The sequence below is a fragment of the Aulonocara sp. 'chitande type north' Nkhata Bay genome, linkage group LG12 (genome assembly GCF_057382095.1).
Source record: "Aulonocara sp. 'chitande type north' Nkhata Bay isolate Kocher_YH1m ecotype deep benthic linkage group LG12, A_spYH_male_GT1.1, whole genome shotgun sequence".
Classification (NCBI taxonomy): Eukaryota; Metazoa; Chordata; class Actinopteri; order Cichliformes; family Cichlidae; genus Aulonocara; species Aulonocara sp. 'chitande type north' Nkhata Bay.
In genome coordinates, this window is record NC_141355.1 from 39,897,364 (window position 1) to 39,924,600 (window position 27,237).

The following is a 27,237-nucleotide window of genomic DNA, read 5'->3' on the forward strand; positions in this document are numbered from 1 at the left end:
GCACATGTGCAAATCACCTCAGCCTTGCTGGCCTAACATCGTCTGCAAACGGCTCAACCCCAGCTGTCCCTCGCACGTGGTCATTTCACATCTGTTCCATCCTGGACACTCCCAAGCAAAAGCTTATCATCTTCGACTCTGCAGACTCCATCTGTGCCACACATCAGAGCAGCTCTCACTACCATCTTCTAAAGCTTGCCTTTCGCACTTGCTGCTATCCTTGTGTGACAAATCACCCCTGAATTTGTTCTCCACCCACACCCAATGGATTGGCTACACGCATGGCTTTGGGTCTCCTCGCGGATGTCCAAAAGTGTCCTGGAGAATGCGGGTATCGATCCCGCTGCCTCTCACATGCAAAGCGAGCGCTCTACCATTTGAGCTAATTCCCCATTGAGGGTTGAGCACTGCAGCTTCATCGTGCCATACGGAGCCTCAGCTCAGGTGGAACTAATCACAACACCCCCCTTTCAATGTTTTCTGGGCTTGTCAACTACAACAAGACTCTTTGGTGCAATCGTAACTCACACGAGACATTTCCGAGCGATTCAAGTCTGGGCCCTACGCAGTACGCCAGGAGAGTGTCACTGGAAGCCCCTTTCAGCTGCTTCTGGAGAAAAGAGATGTCAGACTGGGCCGGGGGACTCTTTGCTGCCATCGGCCAGTATTGTGAGGGTAAGAGGGGAGACAATCACTTCATATGGTCAAAGATTGATGAGGTTTGAAGCCAGCGTTAACATGGTAGTACCTGAAAGGTAGTGAGCGGAGAAGTGCAAATAAACCTGGGGTGTACAACATCAGGCCTCGAGGGCCGGTGTCCTGCAGGTTTTAGGTATAACCCTGGGTCAACACACCTGAATCAAATGATTAGTTCATTACCAGGCCTCTGGAGAACTTCAAGAAATGTTGAGGAGGTAATTTAGCCATTTGAATCCCCTATGATGGATCAAGAATACATCTGAAACCTGCAGGACACCGGCCCTCGAGGCCTGGAGTTCGACACCTGTGAAATAAAGATTTGCCAAAGGAAGCCACATGCATTCAATTGGGACACTGACTAGCAAAGTGTCAAATGGAGAATGCGGGCGTCGATCCCGCTACCTCTCGCATGCTAAGCGAGCGCTCTACCATTTGAGCTAACTCCCCTGTGCCACATGTCTTACTTATTACAGGCTACACTTTGTCCATACTTGTTGTATGATCAAAATAGGGAAGGGGCACAAATCCTGAAATCTGCAAAGCGCCCAGGAGGTGGCTGAGAGACTAAGGCGGCTCGCTGACAATCCACTGTCATGCTAACGTGACTGAATGCCATCAGCCTTAGAGACAGACTGAGGAGACTGGACATCCAAGGGACTGTGGACTAGAGCCACTGCTAATTCACATTGAATGAAGCCAACTGAGGGAGGTGGTTCTAATCAATATGCTTACCGACCTCCTCCCCTTGGTTTTCAGTGTAGGGCAAGTTGGCCATTAGGAATGTTGCTATTCTTGAAGCAGAATGTCTTTCTGCTACTGTATTAGCAGACCATTGTCTTTAATATGACCTGTGCAACAAGACCACATGGTGAACTAAAGTGAATACTGAGCCAAAGAAGAGCATTGCATCATGCCTGCTTTGGCAGCCAATCTTACACTGACAAGATGCATCAACATAAGCAGAAAGAGCTCTCGACGAGGATGGGATTCGAACCCACGCGTGCACAGCACAATGGATTAGCAGTCCATCGCCTTAACCTCTCGGCCACCTCATCTGCCGCACACCGCTCTTTGCCAGTAGCATTGGGAATTGACGAGGGATAATGTGTGAGCTGATCGCTGGTGTATGGACGCAGGGAGATTGACTCCAGATCCCCGACGAGGGGCTGCGTAACACTTTGGTAGAAGCCTGGAGTGATGCTGGCTTCTTCTTTGAGCCTGTTCTTCTTGGGGGTTGCCAGAGTGGATCGTCTGCCTCCATCTCACCCTGCCCCTAGCATTCTCCTCTGTCACACCAACCCTCTGCATGTCCTACTTGGCTACGTCTATGAACGTTGTCTTTGGTCTTTCTCTTATTCTCCTGCCCAGCCGCTCCGTATTTAACACCCTTTTCCCAGTATATCTTATATCCCTCCTCTGCACATGTGCAAATCACCTCAGCCTTGCTGGCCTAACGTCGTCTGCAAACGGCTCAACCCCAGCTGTCCCTCGCACGTGGTCATTTCACATCTGTTCCATCCTGGACACTCCCAAGCAAAAGCTTATCATCTTCAACTCTGCAGACTCCATCTGTGCCACACATCAGAGCAGCTCTCACTACCATCTTCTAAAGCTTGCCTTTCGCACTTGCTGCTATCCTTGTGTGACAAATCACCCCTGAATTTGTTCTCCACCCACACCCAATGGATTGGCTACACGCATGGCTTTGGGTCTCCTCGCGGATGTCCAAAAGTGTCCTGGAGAATGCGGGTATCGATCCCGCTGCCTCTCACATGCAAAGCGAGCGCTCTACCATTTGAGCTAATTCCCCATTGAGGGTTGAGCACTGCAGCTTCATCGTGCCATACGGAGCCTCAGCTCAGGTGGAACTAATCACAACACCCCCCTTTCAATGTTTTCTGGGCTTGTCAACTACAACAAGACTCTTTGGTGCAATCGTAACTCACACGAGACATTTCCGAGCGATTCAAGTCTGGGCCCTACGCAGTACGCCAGGAGAGTGTCACTGGAAGCCCCTTTCAGCTGCTTCTGGAGAAAAGAGATGTCAGACTGGGCCGGGGGACTCTTTGCTGCCATCGGCCAGTATTGTGAGGGTAAGAGGGGAGACAATCACTTCATATGGTCAAAGATTGATGAGGTTTGAAGCCAGCGTTAACATGGTAGTACCTGAAAGGTAGTGAGCGGAGAAGTGCAAATAAACCTGGGGTGTACAACATCAGGCCTCGAGGGCCGGTGTCCTGCAGGTTTTAGGTATAACCCTGGGTCAACACACCTGAATCAAATGATTAGTTCATTACCAGGCCTCTGGAGAACTTCAAGAAATGTTGAGGAGGTAATTTAGCCATTTGAATCCCCTATGATGGATCAAGAATACATCTGAAACCTGCAGGACACCGGCCCTCGAGGCCTGGAGTTCGACACCTGTGAAATAAAGATTTGCCAAAGGAAGCCACATGCATTCAATTGGGACACTGACTAGCAAAGTGTCAAATGGAGAATGCGGGCGTCGATCCCGCTACCTCTCGCATGCTAAGCGAGCGCTCTACCATTTGAGCTAACTCCCCTGTGCCACATGTCTTACTTATTACAGGCTACACTTTGTCCATACTTGTTGTATGATCAAAATAGGGAAGGGGCACAAATCCTGAAATCTGCAAAGCGCCCAGGAGGTGGCTGAGAGACTAAGGCGGCTCGCTGACAATCCACTGTCATGCTAACGTGACTGAATGCCATCAGCCTTAGAGACAGACTGAGGAGACTGGACATCCAAGGGACTGTGGACTAGAGCCACTGCTAATTCACATTGAATGAAGCCAACTGAGGGAGGTGGTTCTAATCAATATGCTTACCGACCTCCTCCCCTTGGTTTTCAGTGTAGGGCAAGTTGGCCATTAGGAATGTTGCTATTCTGGAAGCAGAATGTCTTTCTACTACTGTATTAGCAGACCATTGTCTTTAACATGACCTGTGCAGCAAGACCACATGGTGAACTAAAGTGAATACTGAGCCAAAGAAGAGCATTGCATCATGCCTGCTTTGGCAGCCAATCTTACACTGACAAGATGCATCAACATAAGCAGAAAGAGCTCTCGACGAGGATGGGATTCGAACCCACGCGTGCACAGCACAATGGATTAGCAGTCCATCGCCTTAACCTCTCGGCCACCTCATCTGCCGCACACCGCTCTTTGCCAGTAGCATTGGGAATTGACGAGGGATAATGTGTGAGCTGATCGCTGGTGTATGGACGCAGGGAGATTGACTCCAGATCCCCGATGAGGGGCTGCGTAACACTTTGGTAGAAGCCTGGAGTGATGCTGGCTTCTTCTTTGAGCCTGTTCTTCTTGGGGGTTGCCAGAGTGGATCGTCTGCCTCCATCTCACCCTGCCCCTAGCATTCTCCTCTGTCACACCAACCCTCTGCATGTCCTACTTGGCTACGTCTATGAACGTTGTCTTTGGTCTTTCTCTTATTCTCCTGCCCAGCCGCTCCGTATTTAACACCCTTTTCCCAGTATATCTTATATCCCTCCTCTGCACATGTGCAAATCACCTCAGCCTTGCTGGCCTAACGTCGTCTGCAAACGGCTCAACCCCAGCTGTCCCTCGCACGTGGTCATTTCACATCTGTTCCATCCTGGACACTCCCAAGCAAAAGCTTATCATCTTCAACTCTGCAGACTCCATCTGTGCCACACATCAGAGCAGCTCTCACTACCATCTTCTAAAGCTTGCCTTTCGCACTTGCTGCTATCCTTGTGTGACAAATCACCCCTGAATTTGTTCTCCACCCACACCCAATGGATTGGCTACACGCATGGCTTTGGGTCTCCTCGCGGATGTCCAAAAGTGTCCTGGAGAATGCGGGTATCGATCCCGCTGCCTCTCACATGCAAAGCGAGCGCTCTACCATTTGAGCTAATTCCCCATTGAGGGTTGAGCACTGCAGCTTCATCGTGCCATACGGAGCCTCAGCTCAGGTGGAACTAATCACAACACCCCCCTTTCAATGTTTTCTGGGCTTGTCAACTACAACAAGACTCTTTGGTGCAATCGTAACTCACACGAGACATTTCCGAGCGATTCAAGTCTGGGCCCTACGCAGTACGCCAGGAGAGTGTCACTGGAAGCCCCTTTCAGCTGCTTCTGGAGAAAAGAGATGTCAGACTGGGCCGGGGGACTCTTTGCTGCCATCGGCCAGTATTGTGAGGGTAAGAGGGGAGACAATCACTTCATATGGTCAAAGATTGATGAGGTTTGAAGCCAGCGTTAACATGGTAGTACCTGAAAGGTAGTGAGCGGAGAAGTGCAAATAAACCTGGGGTGTACAACATCAGGCCTCGAGGGCCGGTGTCCTGCAGGTTTTAGGTATAACCCTGGGTCAACACACCTGAATCAAATGATTAGTTCATTACCAGGCCTCTGGAGAACTTCAAGAAATGTTGAGGAGGTAATTTAGCCATTTGAATCCCCTATGATGGATCAAGAATACATCTGAAACCTGCAGGACACCGGCCCTCGAGGCCTGGAGTTCGACACCTGTGAAATAAAGATTTGCCAAAGGAAGCCACATGCATTCAATTGGGACACTGACTAGCAAAGTGTCAAATGGAGAATGCGGGCGTCGATCCCGCTACCTCTCGCATGCTAAGCGAGCGCTCTACCATTTGAGCTAACTCCCCTGTGCCACATGTCTTACTTATTACAGGCTACACTTTGTCCATACTTGTTGTATGATCAAAATAGGGAAGGGGCACAAATCCTGAAATCTGCAAAGCGCCCAGGAGGTGGCTGAGAGACTAAGGCGGCTCGCTGACAATCCACTGTCATGCTAACGTGACTGAATGCCATCAGCCTTAGAGACAGACTGAGGAGACTGGACATCCAAGGGACTGTGGACTAGAGCCACTGCTAATTCACATTGAATGAAGCCAACTGAGGGAGGTGGTTCTAATCAATATGCTTACCGACCTCCTCCCCTTGGTTTTCAGTATAGGGCAAGTGGGCCATTAGGAATGTTGCTATTCTGGAAGCAGAACGTCTTTCTACTACTGTATTATCAGACCATTGTCTTTAACATGACTTGTGCAGCAAGACCACATGGTGAATTAAAATGAAAACTGATCATTGCATCATGCCTGCTTTGGCAGCCAATCTTACACTGACAAGATGCATCAACATAAGCAGAAAGAGCTCTCGACGAGGATGGGATTCGAACCCACGCGTGCACAGCACAATGGATTAGCAGTCCATCGCCTTAACCTCTCGGCCACCTCATCTGCCGCACACCGCTCTTTGCCAGTAGCATTGGGAATTGACGAGGGATAATGTGTGAGCTGATCGCTGGTGTATGGACGCAGGGAGATTGACTCCAGATCCCCGACGAGGGGCTGCGTAACACTTTGGTAGAAGCCTGGAGTGATGCTGGCTTCTTCTTTGAGCCTGTTCTTCTTGGGGGTTGCCAGAGTGGATCGTCTGCCTCCATCTCACCCTGCCCCTAGCATTCTCCTCTGTCACACCAACCCTCTGCATGTCCTACTTGGCTACGTCTATGAACGTTGTCTTTGGTCTTTCTCTTATTCTCCTGCCCAGCCGCTCCGTATTTAACACCCTTTTCCCAGTATATCTTATATCCCTCCTCTGCACATGTGCAAATCACCTCAGCCTTGCTGGCCTAACGTCGTCTGCAAACGGCTCAACCCCAGCTGTCCCTCGCACGTGGTCATTTCACATCTGTTCCATCCTGGACACTCCCAAGCAAAAGCTTATCATCTTCGACTCTGCAGACTCCATCTGTGCCACACATCAGAGCAGCTCTCACTACCATCTTCTAAAGCTTGCCTTTCGCACTTGCTGCTATCCTTGTGTGACAAATCACCCCTGAATTTGTTCTCCACCCACACCCAATGGATTGGCTACACGCATGGCTTTGGGTCTCCTCGCGGATGTCCAAAAGTGTCCTGGAGAATGCGGGTATCGATCCCGCTGCCTCTCACATGCAAAGCGAGCGCTCTACCATTTGAGCTAATTCCCCATTGAGGGTTGAGCACTGCAGCTTCATCGTGCCATACGGAGCCTCAGCTCAGGTGGAACTAATCACAACACCCCCCTTTCAATGTTTTCTGGGCTTGTCAACTACAACAAGACTCTTTGGTGCAATCGTAACTCACACGAGACATTTCCGAGCGATTCAAGTCTGGGCCCTACGCAGTACGCCAGGAGAGTGTCACTGGAAGCCCCTTTCAGCTGCTTCTGGAGAAAAGAGATGTCAGACTGGGCCGGGGGACTCTTTGCTGCCATCGGCCAGTATTGTGAGGGTAAGAGGGGAGACAATCACTTCATATGGTCAAAGATTGATGAGGTTTGAAGCCAGCGTTAACATGGTAGTACCTGAAAGGTAGTGAGCGGAGAAGTGCAAATAAACCTGGGGTGTACAACATCAGGCCTCGAGGGCCGGTGTCCTGCAGGTTTTAGGTATAACCCTGGGTCAACACACCTGAATCAAATGATTAGTTCATTACCAGGCCTCTGGAGAACTTCAAGAAATGTTGAGGAGGTAATTTAGCCATTTGAATCCCCTATGATGGATCAAGAATACATCTGAAACCTGCAGGACACCGGCCCTCGAGGCCTGGAGTTCGACACCTGTGAAATAAAGATTTGCCAAAGGAAGCCACATGCATTCAATTGGGACACTGACTAGCAAAGTGTCAAATGGAGAATGCGGGCGTCGATCCCGCTACCTCTCGCATGCTAAGCGAGCGCTCTACCATTTGAGCTAACTCCCCTGTGCCACATGTCTTACTTATTACAGGCTACACTTTGTCCATACTTGTTGTATGATCAAAATAGGGAAGGGGCACAAATCCTGAAATCTGCAAAGCGCCCAGGAGGTGGCTGAGAGACTAAGGCGGCTCGCTGACAATCCACTGTCATGCTAACGTGACTGAATGCCATCAGCCTTAGAGACAGACTGAGGAGACTGGACATCCAAGGGACTGTGGACTAGAGCCACTGCTAATTCACATTGAATGAAGCCAACTGAGGGAGGTGGTTCTAATCAATATGCTTACCGACCTCCTCCCCTTGGTTTTCAGTATAGGGCAAGTGGGCCATTAGGAATGTTGCTATTCTGGAAGCAGAACGTCTTTCTACTACTGTATTATCAGACCATTGTCTTTAACATGACTTGTGCAGCAAGACCACATGGTGAATTAAAATGAAAACTGATCATTGCATCATGCCTGCTTTGGCAGCCAATCTTACACTGACAAGATGCATCAACATAAGCAGAAAGAGCTCTCGACGAGGATGGGATTCGAACCCACGCGTGCACAGCACAATGGATTAGCAGTCCATCGCCTTAACCTCTCGGCCACCTCATCTGCCGCACACCGCTCTTTGCCAGTAGCATTGGGAATTGACGAGGGATAATGTGTGAGCTGATCGCTGGTGTATGGACGCAGGGAGATTGACTCCAGATCCCCGACGAGGGGCTGCGTAACACTTTGGTAGAAGCCTGGAGTGATGCTGGCTTCTTCTTTGAGCCTGTTCTTCTTGGGGGTTGCCAGAGTGGATCGTCTGCCTCCATCTCACCCTGCCCCTAGCATTCTCCTCTGTCACACCAACCCTCTGCATGTCCTACTTGGCTACGTCTATGAACGTTGTCTTTGGTCTTTCTCTTATTCTCCTGCCCAGCCGCTCCGTATTTAACACCCTTTTCCCAGTATATCTTATATCCCTCCTCTGCACATGTGCAAATCACCTCAGCCTTGCTGGCCTAACGTCGTCTGCAAACGGCTCAACCCCAGCTGTCCCTCGCACGTGGTCATTTCACATCTGTTCCATCCTGGACACTCCCAAGCAAAAGCTTATCATCTTCGACTCTGCAGACTCCATCTGTGCCACACATCAGAGCAGCTCTCACTACCATCTTCTAAAGCTTGCCTTTCGCACTTGCTGCTATCCTTGTGTGACAAATCACCCCTGAATTTGTTCTCCACCCACACCCAATGGATTGGCTACACGCATGGCTTTGGGTCTCCTCGCGGATGTCCAAAAGTGTCCTGGAGAATGCGGGTATCGATCCCGCTGCCTCTCACATGCAAAGCGAGCGCTCTACCATTTGAGCTAATTCCCCATTGAGGGTTGAGCACTGCAGCTTCATCGTGCCATACGGAGCCTCAGCTCAGGTGGAACTAATCACAACACCCCCCTTTCAATGTTTTCTGGGCTTGTCAACTACAACAAGACTCTTTGGTGCAATCGTAACTCACACGAGACATTTCCGAGCGATTCAAGTCTGGGCCCTACGCAGTACGCCAGGAGAGTGTCACTGGAAGCCCCTTTCAGCTGCTTCTGGAGAAAAGAGATGTCAGACTGGGCCGGGGGACTCTTTGCTGCCATCGGCCAGTATTGTGAGGGTAAGAGGGGAGACAATCACTTCATATGGTCAAAGATTGATGAGGTTTGAAGCCAGCGTTAACATGGTAGTACCTGAAAGGTAGTGAGCGGAGAAGTGCAAATAAACCTGGGGTGTACAACATCAGGCCTCGAGGGCCGGTGTCCTGCAGGTTTTAGGTATAACCCTGGGTCAACACACCTGAATCAAATGATTAGTTCATTACCAGGCCTCTGGAGAACTTCAAGAAATGTTGAGGAGGTAATTTAGCCATTTGAATCCCCTATGATGGATCAAGAATACATCTGAAACCTGCAGGACACCGGCCCTCGAGGCCTGGAGTTCGACACCTGTGAAATAAAGATTTGCCAAAGGAAGCCACATGCATTCAATAGGGACACTGACTAGCAAAGTGTCAAATGGAGAATGCGGGCGTCGATCCCGCTACCTCTCGCATGCTAAGCGAGCGCTCTACCATTTGAGCTAACTCCCCTGTGCCACATGTCTTACTTATTACAGGCTACACTTTGTCCATACTTGTTGTATGATCAAAATAGGGAAGGGGCACAAATCCTGAAATCTGCAAAGCGCCCAGGAGGTGGCTGAGAGACTAAGGCGGCTCGCTGACAATCCACTGTCATGCTAACGTGACTGAATGCCATCAGCCTTAGAGACAGACTGAGGAGACTGGACATCCAAGGGACTGTGGACTAGAGCCACTGCTAATTCACATTGAATGAAGCCAACTGAGGGAGGTGGTTCTAATCAATATGCTTACCGACCTCCTCCCCTTGGTTTTCAGTGTAGGGCAAGTTGGCCATTAGGAATGTTGCTATTCTTGAAGCAGAATGTCTTTCTACTACTGTATTAGCAGACCATTGTCTTTAATATGACCTGTGCAACAAGACCACATGGTGAACTAAAGTGAATACTGAGCCAAAGAAGAGCATTGCATCATGCCTGCTTTGGCAGCCAATCTTACCCTGACAAGATGCATCAACATAAGCAGAAAGAGCTCTCGACGAGGATGGGATTCGAACCCACGCGTGCACAGCACAATGGATTAGCAGTCCATCGCCTTAACCTCTCGGCCACCTCATCTGCCGCACACCGCTCTTTGCCAGTAGCATTGGGAATTGACGAGGGATAATGTGTGAGCTGATCGCTGGTGTATGGACGCAGGGAGATTGACTCCAGATCCCCGACGAGGGGCTGCGTAACACTTTGGTAGAAGCCTGGAGTGATGCTGGCTTCTTCTTTGAGCCTGTTCTTCTTGGGGGTTGCCAGAGTGGATCGTCTGCCTCCATCTCACCCTGCCCCTAGCATTCTCCTCTGTCACACCAACCCTCTGCATGTCCTACTTGGCTACGTCTATGAACGTTGTCTTTGGTCTTTCTCTTATTCTCCTGCCCAGCCGCTCCGTATTTAACACCCTTTTCCCAGTATATCTTATATCCCTCCTCTGCACATGTGCAAATCACCTCAGCCTTGCTGGCCTAACGTCGTCTGCAAACGGCTCAACCCCAGCTGTCCCTCGCACGTGGTCATTTCACATCTGTTCCATCCTGGACACTCCCAAGCAAAAGCTTATCATCTTCAACTCTGCAGACTCCATCTGTGCCACACATCAGAGCAGCTCTCACTACCATCTTCTAAAGCTTGCCTTTCGCACTTGCTGCTATCCTTGTGTGACAAATCACCCCTGAATTTGTTCTCCACCCACACCCAATGGATTGGCTACACGCATGGCTTTGGGTCTCCTCGCGGATGTCCAAAAGTGTCCTGGAGAATGCGGGTATCGATCCCGCTGCCTCTCACATGCAAAGCGAGCGCTCTACCATTTGAGCTAATTCCCCATTGAGGGTTGAGCACTGCAGCTTCATCGTGCCATACGGAGCCTCAGCTCAGGTGGAACTAATCACAACACCCCCCTTTCAATGTTTTCTGGGCTTGTCAACTACAACAAGACTCTTTGGTGCAATCGTAACTCACACGAGACATTTCCGAGCGATTCAAGTCTGGGCCCTACGCAGTACGCCAGGAGAGTGTCACTGGAAGCCCCTTTCAGCTGCTTCTGGAGAAAAGAGATGTCAGACTGGGCCGGGGGACTCTTTGCTGCCATCGGCCAGTATTGTGAGGGTAAGAGGGGAGACAATCACTTCATATGGTCAAAGATTGATGAGGTTTGAAGCCAGCGTTAACATGGTAGTACCTGAAAGGTAGTGAGCGGAGAAGTGCAAATAAACCTGGGGTGTACAACATCAGGCCTCGAGGGCCGGTGTCCTGCAGGTTTTAGGTATAACCCTGGGTCAACACACCTGAATCAAATGATTAGTTCATTACCAGGCCTCTGGAGAACTTCAAGAAATGTTGAGGAGGTAATTTAGCCATTTGAATCCCCTATGATGGATCAAGAATACATCTGAAACCTGCAGGACACCGGCCCTCGAGGCCTGGAGTTCGACACCTGTGAAATAAAGATTTGCCAAAGGAAGCCACATGCATTCAATTGGGACACTGACTAGCAAAGTGTCAAATGGAGAATGCGGGCGTCGATCCCGCTACCTCTCGCATGCTAAGCGAGCGCTCTACCATTTGAGCTAACTCCCCTGTGCCACATGTCTTACTTATTACAGGCTACACTTTGTCCATACTTGTTGTATGATCAAAATAGGGAAGGGGCACAAATCCTGAAATCTGCAAAGCGCCCAGGAGGTGGCTGAGAGACTAAGGCGGCTCGCTGACAATCCACTGTCATGCTAACGTGACTGAATGCCATCAGCCTTAGAGACAGACTGAGGAGACTGGACATCCAAGGGACTGTGGACTAGAGCCACTGCTAATTCACATTGAATGAAGCCAACTGAGGGAGGTGGTTCTAATCAATATGCTTACCGACCTCCTCCCCTTGGTTTTCAGTATAGGGCAAGTTGGCCATTAGGAATGTTGCTATTCTGGAAGCAGAACGTCTTTCTACTACTGTATTAGCAGACCATTGTCTTTAACATGACCTGTGCAGCAAGACCACATGGTGAACTAAAGTGAATACTGAGCCAAAGAAGAGCATTGCATCATGCCTGCTTTGGCAGCCAATCTTACACTGACAAGATGCATCAACATAAGCAGAAAGAGCTCTCGACGAGGATGGGATTCGAACCCACGCGTGCACAGCACAATGGATTAGCAGTCCATCGCCTTAACCTCTCGGCCACCTCATCTGCCGCACACCGCTCTTTGCCAGTAGCGTTGGGAATTGACGAGGGATAATGTGTGAGCTGATCGCTGGTGTATGGACGCAGGGAGATTGACTCCAGATCCCCGACGAGGGGCTGCGTAACACTTTGGTAGAAGCCTGGAGTGATGCTGGCTTCTTCTTTGAGCCTGTTCTTCTTGGGGGTTGCCAGAGTGGATCGTCTGCCTCCATCTCACCCTGCCCCTAGCATTCTCCTCTGTCACACCAACCCTCTGCATGTCCTACTTGGCTACGTCTATGAACGTTGTCTTTGGTCTTTCTCTTATTCTCCTGCCCAGCCGCTCCGTATTTAACACCCTTTTCCCAGTATATCTTATATCCCTCCTCTGCACATGTGCAAATCACCTCAGCCTTGCTGGCCTAACGTCGTCTGCAAACGGCTCAACCCCAGCTGTCCCTCGCACGTGGTCATTTCACATCTGTTCCATCCTGGACACTCCCAAGCAAAAGCTTATCATCTTCAACTCTGCAGACTCCATCTGTGCCACACATCAGAGCAGCTCTCACTACCATCTTCTAAAGTTTGCCTTTCGCACTTGCTGCTATCCTTGTGTGACAAATCACCCCTGAATTTGTTCTCCACCCACACCCAATGGATTGGCTACACGCATGGCTTTGGGTCTCCTCGCGGATGTCCAAAAGTGTCCTGGAGAATGCGGGTATCGATCCCGCTGCCTCTCACATGCAAAGCGAGCGCTCTACCATTTGAGCTAATTCCCCATTGAGGGTTGAGCACTGCAGCTTCATCGTGCCATACGGAGCCTCAGCTCAGGTGGAACTAATCACAACACCCCCCTTTCAATGTTTTCTGGGCTTGTCAACTACAACAAGACTCTTTGGTGCAATCGTAACTCACACGAGACATTTCCGAGCGATTCAAGTCTGGGCCCTACGCAGTACGCCAGGAGAGTGTCACTGGAAGCCCCTTTCAGCTGCTTCTGGAGAAAAGAGATGTCAGACTGGGCCGGGGGACTCTTTGCTGCCATCGGCCAGTATTGTGAGGGTAAGAGGGGAGACAATCACTTCATATGGTCAAAGATTGATGAGGTTTGAAGCCAGCGTTAACATGGTAGTACCTGAAAGGTAGTGAGCGGAGAAGTGCAAATAAACCTGGGGTGTACAACATCAGGCCTCGAGGGCCGGTGTCCTGCAGGTTTTAGGTATAACCCTGGGTCAACACACCTGAATCAAATGATTAGTTCATTACCAGGCCTCTGGAGAACTTCAAGAAATGTTGAGGAGGTAATTTAGCCATTTGAATCCCCTATGATGGATCAAGAATACATCTGAAACCTGCAGGACACCGGCCCTCGAGGCCTGGAGTTCGACACCTGTGAAATAAAGATTTGCCAAAGGAAGCCACATGCATTCAATTGGGACACTGACTAGCAAAGTGTCAAATGGAGAATGCGGGCGTCGATCCCGCTACCTCTCGCATGCTAAGCGAGCGCTCTACCATTTGAGCTAACTCCCCTGTGCCACATGTCTTACTTATTACAGGCTACACTTTGTCCATACTTGTTGTATGATCAAAATAGGGAAGGGGCACAAATCCTGAAATCTGCAAAGCGCCCAGGAGGTGGCTGAGAGACTAAGGCGGCTCGCTGACAATCCACTGTCATGCTAACGTGACTGAATGCCATCAGCCTTAGAGACAGACTGAGGAGACTGGACATCCAAGGGACTGTGGACTAGAGCCACTGCTAATTCACATTGAATGAAGCCAACTGAGGGAGGTGGTTCTAATCAATATGCTTACCGACCTCCTCCCCTTGGTTTTCAGTGTAGGGCAAGTGGGCCATTAGGAATGTTGCTATTCTGGAAGCAGAACGTCTTTCTACTACTGTATTATCAGACCATTGTCTTTAACATGACTTGTGCAGCAAGACCACATGGTGAATTAAAATGAAAACTGAGCATTGCATCATGCCTGCTTTGGCAGCCAATCTTACACTGACAAGATGCATCAACATAAGCAGAAAGAGCTCTCGACGAGGATGGGATTCGAACCCACGCGTGCACAGCACAATGGATTAGCAGTCCATCGCCTTAACCTCTCGGCCACCTCATCTGCCGCACACCGCTCTTTGCCAGTAGCATTGGGAATTGACGAGGGATAATGTGTGAGCTGATCGCTGGTGTATGGACGCAGGGAGATTGACTCCAGATCCCCGACGAGGGGCTGCGTAACACTTTGGTAGAAGCCTGGAGTGATGCTGGCTTCTTCTTTGAGCCTGTTCTTCTTGGGGGTTGCCAGAGTGGATCGTCTGCCTCCATCTCACCCTGCCCCTAGCATTCTCCTCTGTCACACCAACCCTCTGCATGTCCTACTTGGCTACGTCTATGAACGTTGTCTTTGGTCTTTCTCTTATTCTCCTGCCCAGCCGCTCCGTATTTAACACCCTTTTCCCAGTATATCTTATATCCCTCCTCTGCACATGTGCAAATCACCTCAGCCTTGCTGGCCTAACGTCGTCTGCAAACGGCTCAACCCCAGCTGTCCCTCGCACGTGGTCATTTCACATCTGTTCCATCCTGGACACTCCCAAGCAAAAGCTTATCATCTTCAACTCTGCAGACTCCATCTGTGCCACACATCAGAGCAGCTCTCACTACCATCTTCTAAAGCTTGCCTTTCGCAGTTGCTGCTATCCTTGTGTGACAAATCACCCCTGAATTTGTTCTCCACCCACACCCAATGGATTGGCTACACGCATGGCTTTGGGTCTCCTCGCGGATGTCCAAAAGTGTCCTGGAGAATGCGGGTATCGATCCCGCTGCCTCTCACATGCAAAGCGAGCGCTCTACCATTTGAGCTAATTCCCCATTGAGGGTTGAGCACTGCAGCTTCATCGTGCCATACGGAGCCTCAGCTCAGGTGGAACTAATCACAACACCCCCCTTTCAATGTTTTCTGGGCTTGTCAACTACAACAAGACCCTTTGGTGCAATCGTAACTCACACGAGACATTTCCGAGCGATTCAAGTCTGGGCCCTACGCAGTACGCCAGGAGAGTGTCACTGGAAGCCCCTTTCAGCTGCTTCTGGAGAAAAGAGATGTCAGACTGGGCCGGGGGACTCTTTGCTGCCATCGGCCAGTATTGTGAGGGTAAGAGGGGAGACAATCACTTCATATGGTCAAAGATTGATGAGGTTTGAAGCCAGCGTTAACATGGTAGTACCTGAAAGGTAGTGAGCGGAGAAGTGCAAATAAACCTGGGGTGTACAACATCAGGCCTCGAGGGCCGGTGTCCAGCAGGTTTTAGGTATAACCCTGGGTCAACACACCTGAATCAAATGATTAGTTCATTACCAGGCCTCTGGAGAACTTCAAGAAATGTTGAGGAGGTAATTTAGCCATTTGAATCCCCTATGATGGATCAAGAATACATCTGAAACCTGCAGGACACCGGCCCTCGAGGCCTGGAGTTCGACACCTGTGAAATAAAGATTTGCCAAAGGAAGCCACATGCATTCAATTGGGACACTGACTAGCAAAGTGTCAAATGGAGAATGCGGGCGTTGATCCCGCTACCTCTCGCATGCTAAGCAAGCGCTCTACCATTTGAGCTAACTCCCCTGTGCCACATGTCTTACTTATTACAGGCTACACTTTGTCCATACTTGTTGTATGATCAAAATAGGGAAGGGGCACAAATCCTGAAATCTGCAAAGCGCCCAGGAGGTGGCTGAGAGACTAAGGCGGCTCGCTGACAATCCACTGTCATGCTAACGTGACTGAATGCCATCAGCCTTAGAGACAGACTGAGGAGACTGGACATCCAAGGGACTGTGGACTAGAGCCACTGCTAATTCACATTGAATGAAGCCAACTGAGGGAGGTGGTTCTAATCAATATGCTTACCGACCTCCTCCCCTTGGTTTTCAGTGTAGGGCAAGTTGGCCATTAGGAATGTTGCTATTCTGGAAGCGGAACGTCTTTCTACTACTGTATTAGCAGACCATTGTCTTTAACATGACCTGTGCAACAAGACCACATGGTGAACTAAAGTGAATACTGAGCCAAAGAAGAGCATTGCATCATGCCTGCTTTGGCAGCCAATCTTACACTGACAAGATGCATCAACATAAGCAGAAAGAGCTCTCGACGAGGATGGGATTCGAACCCACGCATGCACAGCACAATGGATTAGCAGTCCATCGCCTTAACCTCTCGGCCACCTCATCTGCCGCACACCGCTCTTTGCCAGTAGCGTTGGGAATTGACGAGGGATAATGTGTGAGCTGATCGCTGGTGTATGGACGCAGGGAGATTGACTCCAGATCCCCGACGAGGGGCTGCGTAACACTTTGGTAGAAGCCTGGAGTGATGCTGGCTTCTTCTTTGAGCCTGTTCTTCTTGGGGGTTGCCAGAGTGGATCGTCTGCCTCCATCTCACCCTGCCCCTAGCATTCTCCTCTGTCACACCAACCCTCTGCATGTCCTACTTGGCTACATCTATGAACGTTGTCTTTGGTCTTTCTCTTATTCTCCTGCCCAGCCGCTCCGTATTTAACACCCTTTTCCCAGTATATCTTATATCCCTCCTCTGCACATGTGCAAATCACCTCAGCCTTGCTGGCCTAACGTCGTCTGCAAACGGCTCAACCCCAGCTGTCCCTCGCACGTGGTCATTTCACATCTGTTCCATCCTGGACACTCCCAAGCAAAAGCTTATCATCTTCAACTCTGCAGACTCCATCTGTGCCACACATCAGAGCAGCTCTCACTACCATCTTCTAAAGCTTGCCTTTCGCACTTGCTGCTATCCTTGTGTGACAAATCACCCCTGAATTTGTTCTCCACCCACACCCAATGGATTGGCTACACGCATGGCTTTGGGTCTCCTCGCGGATGTCCAAAAGTGTCCTGGAGAATGCGGGTATCGATCCCGCTGCCTCTCACATGCAAAGCGAGCGCTCTACCATTTGAGCTAATTCCCCATTGAGGGTTGAGCACTGCAGCTTCATCGTGCCATACGGAGCCTCAGCTCAGGTGGAACTAATCACAACACCCCCCTTTCAATGTTTTCTGGGCTTGTCAACTACAACAAGACTCTTTGGTGCAATCGTAACTCACACGAGACATTTCCGAGCGATTCAAGTCTGGGCCCTACGCAGTACGCCAGGAGAGTGTCACTGGAAGCCCCTTTCAGCTGCTTCTGGAGAAAAGAGATGTCAGACTGGGCCGGGGGACTCTTTGCTGCCATCGGCCAGTATTGTGAGGGTAAGAGGGGAGACAATCACTTCATATGGTCAAAGATTGATGAGGTTTGAAGCCAGCGTTAACATGGTAGTACCTGAAAGGTAGTGAGCGGAGAAGTGCAAATAAACCTGGGGTGTACAACATCAGGCCTCGAGGGCCGGTGTCCTGCAGGTTTTAGGTATAACCCTGGGTCAACACACCTGAATCAAATGATTAGTTCATTACCAGGCCTCTGGAGAACTTCAAGAAATGTTGAGGAGGTAATTTAGCCATTTGAATCCCCTATGATGGATCAAGAATACATCTGAAACCTGCAGGACACCGGCCCTCGAGGCCTGGAGTTCGACACCTGTGAAATAAAGATTTGCCAAAGGAAGCCACATGCATTCAATTGGGACACTGACTAGCAAAGTGTCAAATGGAGAATGCGGGCGTCGATCCCGCTACCTCTCGCATGCTAAGCGAGCGCTCTACCATTTGAGCTAACTCCCCTGTGCCACATGTCTTACTTATTACAGGCTACACTTTGTCCATACTTGTTGTATGATCAAAATAGGGAAGGGGCACAAATCCTGATATCTGCAAAGCGCCCAGGAGGTGGCTGAGAGACTAAGGCGGCTCGCTGACAATCCACTGTCATGCTAACGTGACTGAATGCCATCAGCCTTAGAGACAGACTGAGGAGACTGGACATCCAAGGGACTGTGGACTAGAGCCACTGCTAATTCACATTGAATGAAGCCAACTGAGGGAGGTGGTTCTAATCAATATGCTTACCGACCTCCTCCCCTTGGTTTTCAGTGTAGGGCAAGTTGGCCATTAGGAATGTTGCTATTCTGGAAGCAGAACGTCTTTCTACTACTGTATTAGCAGACCATTGTCTTTAACATGACCTGTGCAACAAGACCACATGGTGAACTAAAGTGAATACTGAGCCAAAGAAGAGCATTGCATCATGCCTGCTTTGGCAGCCAATCTTACACTGACAAGATGCATCAACATAAGCAGAAAGAGCTCTCGACGAGGATGGGATTCGAACCCACGCGTGCATAGCACAATGGATTAGCAGTCCATCGCCTTAACCTCTCGGCCACCTCATCTGCCGCACACCGCTCTTTGCCAGTAGCATTGGGAATTGACGAGGGATAATGTGTGAGCTGATCGCTGGTGTATGGACGCAGGGAGATTGACTCCAGATCCCCGACGAGGGGCTGCGTAACACTTTGGTAGAAGCCTGGAGTGATGCTGGCTTCTTCTTTGAGCCTGTTCTTCTTGGGGGTTGCCAGAGTGGATCGTCTGCCTCCATCTCACCCTGCCCCTAGCATTCTCCTCTGTCACACCAACCCTCTGCATGTCCTACTTGGCTACGTCTATGAACGTTGTCTTTGGTCTTTCTCTTATTCTCCTGCCCAGCCGCTCCGTATTTAACACCCTTTTCCCAGTATATCTTATATCCCTCCTCTGCACATGTGCAAATCACCTCAGCCTTGCTGGCCTAACGTCGTCTGCAAACGGCTCAACCCCAGCTGTCCCTCGCACGTGGTCATTTCACATCTGTTCCATCCTGGACACTCCCAAGCAAAAGCTTATCATCTTCAACTCTGCAGACTCCATCTGTGCCACACATCAGAGGAGCTCTCACTACCATCTTCTAAAGCTTGCCTTTCGCACTTGCTGCTATCCTTGTGTGACAAATCACCCCTGAATTTGTTCTCCACCCACACCCAATGGATTGGCTACACGCATGGCTTTGGGTCTCCTCGCGGATGTCCAAAAGTGTCCTGGAGAATGCGGGTATCGATCCCGCTGCCTCTCACATGCAAAGCGAGCGCTCTACCATTTGAGCTAATTCCCCATTGAGGGTTGAGCACTGCAGCTTCATCGTGCCATACGGAGCCTCAGCTCAGGTGGAACTAATCACAACACCCCCCTTTCAATGTTTTCTGGGCTTGTCAACTACAACAAGACTCTTTGGTGCAATCGTAACTCACACGAGACATTTCCGAGCGATTCAAGTCTGGGCCCTACGCAGTACGCCAGGAGAGTGTCACTGGAAGCCCCTTTCAGCTGCTTCTGGAGAAAAGAGATGTCAGACTGGGCCGGGGGACTCTTTGCTGCCATCGGCCAGTATTGTGAGGGTAAGAGGGGAGACAATCACTTCATATGGTCAAAGATTGATGAGGTTTGAAGCCAGCGTTAACATGGTAGTACCTGAAAGGTAGTGAGCGGAGAAGTGCAAATAAACCTGGGGTGTACAACATCAGGCCTCGAGGGCCGGTGTCCTGCAGGTTTTAGGTATAACCCTGGGTCAACACACCTGAATCAAATGATTAGTTCATTACCAGGCCTCTGGAGAACTTCAAGAAATGTTGAGGAGGTAATTTAGCCATTTGAATCCCCTATGATGGATCAAGAATACATCTGAAACCTGCAGGACACCGGCCCTCGAGGCCTGGAGTTCGACACCTGTGAAATAAAGATTTGCCAAAGGAAGCCACATGCATTCAATTGGGACACTGACTAGCAAAGTGTCAAATGGAGAATGCGGGCGTCGATCCCGCTACCTCTCGCATGCTAAGCGAGCTCTCTACCATTTGAGCTAACTCCCCTGTGCCACATGTCTTACTTATTACAGGCTACACTTTGTCCATACTTGTTGTATGATCAAAATAGGGAAGGGGCACAAATCCTGATATCTGCAAAGCGCCCAGGAGGTGGCTGAGAGACTAAGGCGGCTCGCTGACAATCCACTGTCATGCTAACGTGACTGAATGCCATCAGCCTTAGAGACAGACTGAGGAGACTGGACATCCAAGGGACTGTGGACTAGAGCCACTGCTAATTCACATTGAATGAAGCCAACTGAGGGAGGTGGTTCTAATCAATATGCTTACCGACCTCCTCCCCTTGGTTTTCAGTATAGGGCAAGTTGGCCATTAGGAATGTTGCTATTCTGGAAGCAGAACGTCTTTCTACTACTGTATTAGCAGACCATTGTCTTTAACATGACCTGTGCAACAAGACCACATGGTGAACTAAAGTGAATACTGAGCCAAAGAAGAGCATTGCATCATGCCTGCTTTGGCAGCCAATCTTACACTGACAAGATGCATCAACATAAGCAGAAAGAGCTCTCGACGAGGATGGGATTCGAACCCACGCGTGCACAGCACAATGGATTAGCAGTCCATCGCCTTAACCTCTCGGCCACCTCATCTGCCGCACACCGCTCTTTGCCAGTAGCATTGGGAATTGACGAGGGATAATGTGTGAGCTGATCGCTGGTGTATGGACGCAGGGAGATTGACTCCAGATCCCCGACGAGGGGCTGCGTAACACTTTGGTAGAAGCCTGGAGTGATGCTGGCTTCTTCTTTGAGCCTGTTCTTCTTGGGGGTTGCCAGAGTGGATCGTCTGCCTCCATCTCACCCTGCCCCTAGCATTCTCCTCTGTCACACCAACCCTCTGCATGTCCTACTTGGCTACATCTATGAACGTTGTCTTTGGTCTTTCTCTTATTCTCCTGCCCAGCCGCTCCGTATTTAACACCCTTTTCCCAGTATATCTTATATCCCTCCTCTGCACATGTGCAAATCACCTCAGCCTTGCTGGCCTAACGTCGTCTGCAAACGGCTCAACCCCAGCTGTCCCTCGCACGTGGTCATTTCACATCTGTTCCATCCTGGACACTCCCAAGCAAAAGCTTATCATCTTCAACTCTGCAGACTCCATCTGTGCCACACATCAGAGCAGCTCTCACTACCATCTTCTAAAGCTTGCCTTTCGCACTTGCTGCTATCCTTGTGTGACAAATCACCCCTGAATTTGTTCTCCACCCACACCCAATGGATTGGCTACACGCATGGCTTTGGGTCTCCTCGCGGATGTCCAAAAGTGTCCTGGAGAATGCGGGTATCGATCCCGCTGCCTCTCACATGCAAAGCGAGCGCTCTACCATTTGAGCTAATTCCCCATTGAGGGTTGAGCACTGCAGCTTCATCGTGCCATACGGAGCCTCAGCTCAGGTGGAACTAATCACAACACCCCCCTTTCAATGTTTTCTGGGCTTGTCAACTACAACAAGACTCTTTGGTGCAATCGTAACTCACACGAGACATTTCCGAGCGATTCAAGTCTGGGCCCTACGCAGTACGCCAGGAGAGTGTCACTGGAAGCCCCTTTCAGCTGCTTCTGGAGAAAAGAGATGTCAGACTGGGCCGGGGGACTCTTTGCTGCCATCGGCCAGTATTGTGAGGGTAAGAGGGGAGACAATCACTTCATATGGTCAAAGATTGATGAGGTTTGAAGCCAGCGTTAACATGGTAGTACCTGAAAGGTAGTGAGCGGAGAAGTGCAAATAAACCTGGGGTGTACAACATCAGGCCTCGAGGGCCGGTGTCCTGCAGGTTTTAGGTATAACCCTGGGTCAACACACCTGAATCAAATGATTAGTTCATTACCAGGCCTCTGGAGAACTTCAAGAAATGTTGAGGAGGTAATTTAGCCATTTGAATCCCCTATGATGGATCAAGAATACATCTGAAACCTGCAGGACACCGGCCCTCGAGGCCTGGAGTTCGACACCTGTGAAATAAAGATTTGCCAAAGGAAGCCACATGCATTCAATTGGGACACTGACTAGCAAAGTGTCAAATGGAGAATGCGGGCGTCGATCCCGCTACCTCTCGCATGCTAAGCGAGCGCTCTACCATTTGAGCTAACTCCCCTGTGCCACATGTCTTACTTATTACAGGCTACACTTTGTCCATACTTGTTGTATGATCAAAATAGGGAAGGGGCACAAATCCTGAAATCTGCAAAGCGCCCAGGAGGTGGCTGAGAGACTAAGGCGGCTCGCTGACAATCCACTGTGTTTTCTGTTAGCGTCTGAAACTGAAGTTGATCTAAGAATATGTCCTGTTCTTCTGAGGTTTGAGCACATTCTGATTTATACAATTTATCATAAAATTCTCTAAAGCTGTCATTAATTTCCAATGGATCTACTGTTATATTCCCTGAAGAGGTCTTTATACTATTAATTGCTCTTTCACTCTGTATTTTTTTAATTCTCCATGCCAAAAGTCTACCTGCTTTCTCTCCTTGGTCATAATAATATTGCTTCAGCCACATTAGACTTTTTGCTGCTGCATCAGATGATAATTTATTATATTCAGTTCTCAGATGTAGCAACTCACTTTGTTTTGTTGAGTCGTAACTAACGTTTAAGTCTAATTCCAAAGATTTAATCTGTTTATCCAGGGTTTCCATTCGCTTTCTTTGCTGTTTATTCTTTGTACTCGTAAAGCTAAGAATTTCACCTCTAATATATGCTTTGAATCCTTCCCATCTCACTAAGGCACAAGTTTGATCTGTATTTAACTCAAAGTAATTTTCTGTTTTCTCCTCTATAAATTTAACAAATTCAGGATTCTGCAGCCATTTTGTTTGAAGCCGCCAGCGAGGTGGGTTATGGATAAACTTTCCTAGATGGATACTCAGTGAGATAGCTGCATGATCACTGATCACTATGCTGACACTGTTTGATCCTTGATAAACGTTCTCTTGAGACAAGAAAGTAATCTATACGTGAGCGGGATTTATGTATACTTGAATGACAGGAGAATTCTATTTATCAGGATTTTGTTCTCTCCATACTTCTACCAAGTTAATATCTGATATAAATCGATTTATTAGTTGTCTATTTTGTGCTTTATATGTATCTGAACCTGTTGAGCGATCTATACTCGGATTGAGTATAGATCTTCACACACTGAGGTTAATTATGGAGTTCCACAGGGTTCAGTGCTAGGACCAATTCTGTTTACATTATACATGCTTCCCTTAGGCAGTATCATTAGAAGACATAGCATACATTTTCACTGCTATGCAGATGACACCCAGCTCTATCTGTCCATGAAGCCAGATAACACACACCAATTAGTTAAACTGCAGGAATGTCTTAAAGACATAAAGACCTGGATGGCCGCTAACTTTCTGCTTCTTAATTCAGATAAAACTGAGGTTATTGTACTCGGCCCTGAAAATCTTAGAAATATGGTCTCTAATCAGATTCTTACTCTGGATGGCATTACCTTGGCCTCCAGTAACACTGTGAGGAACCTTGGAGTCATTTTTGACCAGGACATGTCCTTCAATGCACATATTAAACAAATATGTAAGACTGCTTTCTTCCATTTGCGCAACATCTCTAAAATTAGAAATATCCTGTCTCAGAGTGACGCTGAAAAACTAGTTCATGCATTTATTACTTCCAGGCTGGACTACTGTAATTCATTATTATCAGGATGTCCAAAAAACTCACTGAAAAGCCTTCAGCTAATCCAAAATGCTGCAGCAAGAGTCCTGACAGGGACTAGAAAGAGAGAGCAGATTTCTCCTGTTTTGGCTTCCCTTCATTGGCTTCCTGTTAAATCCAGAATTGAATTCAAAATCCTGCTCCTCACATACAAGGTCTTAAATAATCAGGCCCCATCTTATCTTAATGACCTTGTAGTACCATATCACCCTATTAGAGCGCTCCGCTCTCGCTCTGCAGGCCTACTTGTTGTTCCTAGAGTATTTAAAAGTAGAATGGGAGGGAGAGCCTTCAGTTTTCAGGCCCCTCTTCTGTGGAACCAGCTTCCAGTTTGGATTCGGGAGACAGACACTATCTCTACTTTTAAGATTAGGCTTAAAACTTTCCTTTTTGCTAAAGCATATAGTTAGGGCTGGACCAGGTAACCCTGAATCCTCCCTTTGTTATGCTGCAATAGATGTAGGCTGCCGGGGGATTCCCATGATGCATTGAGTTTTTCCTTTCCAGTCACCTTTCTCACTCACTATGTGTTAACAGACCTCTCTGCATTGAATCATATCTGTTATTAACCTCTGTCTCTCTTCCACAGCATGTCTTTATCCTGTCTTCCTTCTCTCACCCCAACCGGTCGCAGCAGATGGCCGCCCCTCCCTGAGCCTGGTTCTGCCGGAGGTTTCTTCCTGTTAAAAGGGAGTTTTTCCTTCCCACTGTCGCCAAAGTGCTTGCTCATAGGGGGTCATATGATTGTTGGGTTTTTCTCTGTATCTATGAAGCGCCTTGAGGCGACTTTTGTTGTGATTTGGCGCTATATAAATAAAATTGAATTGAATTGAATTGAATTGAGAGTGCAGTTAAAGTCTCCTCCAAGCATATACAGTCCTTGCAAAGCAGATAAAGTAAGAAACAGATCTTCAATAAATTTGAGCTTATTTTCATTTGGCCCATTGAGACTCACCAAGTTTAAAGTAATAGAAAGGATGGTACCCTGAGTGAGTACGTACCTACCAGCAGGGTCTTTTATTATTTTCGTCATTTGGGATGGTATGCTTCTATGAATCAAAATAATTACACCTCTCGCATAGTTATTGTATGATGCGTGGATCACCTGGCCAGGCCATCTGTTCCTCACAGACTTTAGTTCACAGTCCGTCAGATGTGTTTCTTGAAGAAAAACTATTTTTGATTTCAATTGCTTGATCCTGCTTATAACCTGTTTCAGTTTGATCAGTTTCCTGAGACCCCGGACATTCCAACTAGTGACTTTTATGTCAGAGATATTGCGGGTGTTTAGTTGGTCCATACTTGGAGTTTTCATTCTGTAATATTAAGATAACAACACGTGATGCTGATGTCAAGTAAACAAAAGTGACAAGTAAACTTTGAATAAAATAAAATAAGATAAGATAAGATAAGATAACCTTTATTAGTCCCACACGTGGGAAATTTGTTTTGTCACAGCAGGAAGTGGACAGTGCAAAAGTTATGAGGCAAAAATTAGAATACAATAAGAATAAATACAGTACACAACTGTACAGAATAGAATAAAATACTATATACAGTAGAATAAAATAAAATAAATATACAATAAGATAAAAATAGAATACAAATACAAATACTATATACAACTGAGTAAAATACAACGATGACAGAAAGGATTATTGCACTTAGTATTATTGCATATGTGTGGATGTGTGTGCTTGATCAGTTAAAGTCTTTATTATGGAGTCTGACAGCAGTGGGGAGGAAAGACCTGCAAAATCTCTCCGTCCCACACCGTGGGTGCCACAGTCTCCCACTGAAGGAGCTGCTCAGTGCTGTCACAGTCTGCTGCATGGGGTGGAAGATGTTGTCCATCAGGGATGACAGCTTAGCCGCCGTTCTCCTGTCACTCACCACCTCCACTGGGTCCAGAGGGCATCCTAGAACAGAGCTGGCCCTTCGGATCACCCTGTTCAGTCTCTTCCTGTCCCCAGCAGAGATGCTGCCGCCCCAGCAGACCACACCATAAAAGATAGCAGAAGCCACCACAGAGTCATAGAAGGTCTTCAGGAGTGGGCCCTCCACTCCAAACGACCTGAGTCTCCGCAGCAGGTACAGCCTGCTCTGCCCTTTCCTGTAGAGGGCGTCTGAGTTATGAGTCCAGTCCAGTCTGTTGTTCAGATGAACACCAAGGTACCTGTAGCTGTCCACAGCCTCAATGTCCATACCCTGGATGTTCAGTGGTTGCAGTGGAGAATGCTTGTGCCTGCGGAAGTCTACCACCAGTTCCTTGGTTTTACTGGCGTTGATCTGGAGGTAGTTCAGCTGGCACCAGTCCACAAAGTCTTGAGTCAGTCCTCTGTACTCCTTGTCGTCCCCATCAGTGATGAGGCCGACTATTGCAGAGTCATCAGAGAACTTCTGCAGGAAGCACTGGGTGGAATTGTGGGAGAAGTCTGCAGTGTAGATGGTGAAGAGGAACGGAGCCAGAACCGTTCCCTGTGGGGCCCCCGTACTGCAGACGACCCTGTCCGACACACAGCCCTGAGTCCTCACATACTGTGGTCGGTCGGTGAGGTAGTCCAGGATCCAGGTAGTGAGGTGATGGTCCACTCCAGAGTTCACCAGCTTGTCCTTTAGAACCGAGGGAAGAATAGTGTTGAAGGCACTGGAGAAATCAAAGAACATGATTCTCACAGTGCTTCCAGCGGTCTCCAGGTGAGCGAGGGAACGATGTAGGAGGTGAATGACGGCATCATCCGCTCCAATGCCGGGCTGGTAGGCAAACTGAAGTGGGTCCAGTGATGAGCTTATTAGGCGCCGAAGCTGAGCCATAGAGAAATAAATAGAGAAAAAAAACCCTGGCATTGACCCATAACACTTAAAGTCCCCCCCCCCCCCCCCCCCCCCCCTTCCCTTACTCAGAGTAGTAAACTAGGGGCTGTGCTATTCCACTACAAAGGGGAATAGCTGAACTACAAGAACCCAACCCAACTAAGGCAACAGTGGTGTCCGTCAACCATGCATACACCATATTCAAACATAACATAAACATAACAAACCCATATGTGTTAACATATCAGACTAGCCACTAAATTAGAATAATTCCATGGCAGTGTCCTTTTTGTAACTTACAGAATCCCACTTGAAAGGATAAAAGTTAAACCAAAGTAGGTAACATTGTTGTGTTCAAGAGGGAGAAAGAGAGAAAAAGGAAAAACAAACAAACAAAAAATTACGTTTGTAGTGGCGTTATTAAAACGTAATGGAAGAAGCTCTAAAAAAGAAAAAAAATACTTCCTGTGTCCAATAACATGGCAAGTCAATGAGTAGCAAAAAGCCAAATATTATAACTGAGTGAAAATACAGATTTTTACAGCTCGTCT

At 48.5% G+C, this 27,237-nt stretch overlaps 30 non-coding genes across 30 annotated transcripts; all 30 read right to left on the reverse strand.

Annotated features, from left to right (window-relative positions):
- Positions 1-319: 319 nt before the first annotated feature.
- Positions 320-392, reverse strand: trnaa-ugc (transfer RNA alanine (anticodon UGC)). The gene has a single exon. It is a non-coding gene; the product is annotated as a tRNA-Ala (tRNA).
- A 681-nt stretch (positions 393-1,073) lies between these two features.
- On the reverse strand, positions 1,074-1,146 carry trnaa-agc (transfer RNA alanine (anticodon AGC)). The gene has a single exon. It is a non-coding gene; the product is annotated as a tRNA-Ala (tRNA).
- Positions 1,147-1,672: 526 nt separating this feature from the next.
- trnas-gcu (transfer RNA serine (anticodon GCU)) lies at positions 1,673-1,754 on the reverse strand. The gene has a single exon. It is a non-coding gene; the product is annotated as a tRNA-Ser (tRNA).
- Positions 1,755-2,436: 682 nt separating this feature from the next.
- On the reverse strand, positions 2,437-2,509 carry trnaa-ugc (transfer RNA alanine (anticodon UGC)). The gene has a single exon. It is a non-coding gene; the product is annotated as a tRNA-Ala (tRNA).
- A 681-nt stretch (positions 2,510-3,190) lies between these two features.
- On the reverse strand, positions 3,191-3,263 carry trnaa-agc (transfer RNA alanine (anticodon AGC)). The gene has a single exon. It is a non-coding gene; the product is annotated as a tRNA-Ala (tRNA).
- A 526-nt stretch (positions 3,264-3,789) lies between these two features.
- trnas-gcu (transfer RNA serine (anticodon GCU)) lies at positions 3,790-3,871 on the reverse strand. The gene has a single exon. It is a non-coding gene; the product is annotated as a tRNA-Ser (tRNA).
- Positions 3,872-4,553: 682 nt separating this feature from the next.
- trnaa-ugc (transfer RNA alanine (anticodon UGC)) lies at positions 4,554-4,626 on the reverse strand. The gene has a single exon. It is a non-coding gene; the product is annotated as a tRNA-Ala (tRNA).
- A 681-nt stretch (positions 4,627-5,307) lies between these two features.
- On the reverse strand, positions 5,308-5,380 carry trnaa-agc (transfer RNA alanine (anticodon AGC)). The gene has a single exon. It is a non-coding gene; the product is annotated as a tRNA-Ala (tRNA).
- A 515-nt stretch (positions 5,381-5,895) lies between these two features.
- Positions 5,896-5,977, reverse strand: trnas-gcu (transfer RNA serine (anticodon GCU)). The gene has a single exon. It is a non-coding gene; the product is annotated as a tRNA-Ser (tRNA).
- Positions 5,978-6,659: 682 nt separating this feature from the next.
- On the reverse strand, positions 6,660-6,732 carry trnaa-ugc (transfer RNA alanine (anticodon UGC)). The gene has a single exon. It is a non-coding gene; the product is annotated as a tRNA-Ala (tRNA).
- A 681-nt stretch (positions 6,733-7,413) lies between these two features.
- trnaa-agc (transfer RNA alanine (anticodon AGC)) lies at positions 7,414-7,486 on the reverse strand. The gene has a single exon. It is a non-coding gene; the product is annotated as a tRNA-Ala (tRNA).
- A 515-nt stretch (positions 7,487-8,001) lies between these two features.
- Positions 8,002-8,083, reverse strand: trnas-gcu (transfer RNA serine (anticodon GCU)). The gene has a single exon. It is a non-coding gene; the product is annotated as a tRNA-Ser (tRNA).
- Positions 8,084-8,765: 682 nt separating this feature from the next.
- Positions 8,766-8,838, reverse strand: trnaa-ugc (transfer RNA alanine (anticodon UGC)). The gene has a single exon. It is a non-coding gene; the product is annotated as a tRNA-Ala (tRNA).
- A 681-nt stretch (positions 8,839-9,519) lies between these two features.
- trnaa-agc (transfer RNA alanine (anticodon AGC)) lies at positions 9,520-9,592 on the reverse strand. Its single transcript has one exon. It is a non-coding gene; the product is annotated as a tRNA-Ala (tRNA).
- A 526-nt stretch (positions 9,593-10,118) lies between these two features.
- trnas-gcu (transfer RNA serine (anticodon GCU)) lies at positions 10,119-10,200 on the reverse strand. The gene has a single exon. It is a non-coding gene; the product is annotated as a tRNA-Ser (tRNA).
- A 682-nt stretch (positions 10,201-10,882) lies between these two features.
- Positions 10,883-10,955, reverse strand: trnaa-ugc (transfer RNA alanine (anticodon UGC)). The gene has a single exon. It is a non-coding gene; the product is annotated as a tRNA-Ala (tRNA).
- A 681-nt stretch (positions 10,956-11,636) lies between these two features.
- Positions 11,637-11,709, reverse strand: trnaa-agc (transfer RNA alanine (anticodon AGC)). Its single transcript has one exon. It is a non-coding gene; the product is annotated as a tRNA-Ala (tRNA).
- A 526-nt stretch (positions 11,710-12,235) lies between these two features.
- trnas-gcu (transfer RNA serine (anticodon GCU)) lies at positions 12,236-12,317 on the reverse strand. The gene has a single exon. It is a non-coding gene; the product is annotated as a tRNA-Ser (tRNA).
- A 682-nt stretch (positions 12,318-12,999) lies between these two features.
- trnaa-ugc (transfer RNA alanine (anticodon UGC)) lies at positions 13,000-13,072 on the reverse strand. The gene has a single exon. It is a non-coding gene; the product is annotated as a tRNA-Ala (tRNA).
- Positions 13,073-13,753: 681 nt separating this feature from the next.
- trnaa-agc (transfer RNA alanine (anticodon AGC)) lies at positions 13,754-13,826 on the reverse strand. Its single transcript has one exon. It is a non-coding gene; the product is annotated as a tRNA-Ala (tRNA).
- Positions 13,827-14,341: 515 nt separating this feature from the next.
- On the reverse strand, positions 14,342-14,423 carry trnas-gcu (transfer RNA serine (anticodon GCU)). The gene has a single exon. It is a non-coding gene; the product is annotated as a tRNA-Ser (tRNA).
- Positions 14,424-15,105: 682 nt separating this feature from the next.
- On the reverse strand, positions 15,106-15,178 carry trnaa-ugc (transfer RNA alanine (anticodon UGC)). Its single transcript has one exon. It is a non-coding gene; the product is annotated as a tRNA-Ala (tRNA).
- Positions 15,179-16,458: 1,280 nt separating this feature from the next.
- trnas-gcu (transfer RNA serine (anticodon GCU)) lies at positions 16,459-16,540 on the reverse strand. Its single transcript has one exon. It is a non-coding gene; the product is annotated as a tRNA-Ser (tRNA).
- Positions 16,541-17,222: 682 nt separating this feature from the next.
- trnaa-ugc (transfer RNA alanine (anticodon UGC)) lies at positions 17,223-17,295 on the reverse strand. Its single transcript has one exon. It is a non-coding gene; the product is annotated as a tRNA-Ala (tRNA).
- Positions 17,296-17,976: 681 nt separating this feature from the next.
- Positions 17,977-18,049, reverse strand: trnaa-agc (transfer RNA alanine (anticodon AGC)). Its single transcript has one exon. It is a non-coding gene; the product is annotated as a tRNA-Ala (tRNA).
- Positions 18,050-18,575: 526 nt separating this feature from the next.
- On the reverse strand, positions 18,576-18,657 carry trnas-gcu (transfer RNA serine (anticodon GCU)). Its single transcript has one exon. It is a non-coding gene; the product is annotated as a tRNA-Ser (tRNA).
- A 682-nt stretch (positions 18,658-19,339) lies between these two features.
- Positions 19,340-19,412, reverse strand: trnaa-ugc (transfer RNA alanine (anticodon UGC)). Its single transcript has one exon. It is a non-coding gene; the product is annotated as a tRNA-Ala (tRNA).
- A 1,280-nt stretch (positions 19,413-20,692) lies between these two features.
- On the reverse strand, positions 20,693-20,774 carry trnas-gcu (transfer RNA serine (anticodon GCU)). The gene has a single exon. It is a non-coding gene; the product is annotated as a tRNA-Ser (tRNA).
- Positions 20,775-21,456: 682 nt separating this feature from the next.
- trnaa-ugc (transfer RNA alanine (anticodon UGC)) lies at positions 21,457-21,529 on the reverse strand. Its single transcript has one exon. It is a non-coding gene; the product is annotated as a tRNA-Ala (tRNA).
- Positions 21,530-22,210: 681 nt separating this feature from the next.
- On the reverse strand, positions 22,211-22,283 carry trnaa-agc (transfer RNA alanine (anticodon AGC)). Its single transcript has one exon. It is a non-coding gene; the product is annotated as a tRNA-Ala (tRNA).
- Positions 22,284-27,237: the final 4,954 nt, after the last annotated feature.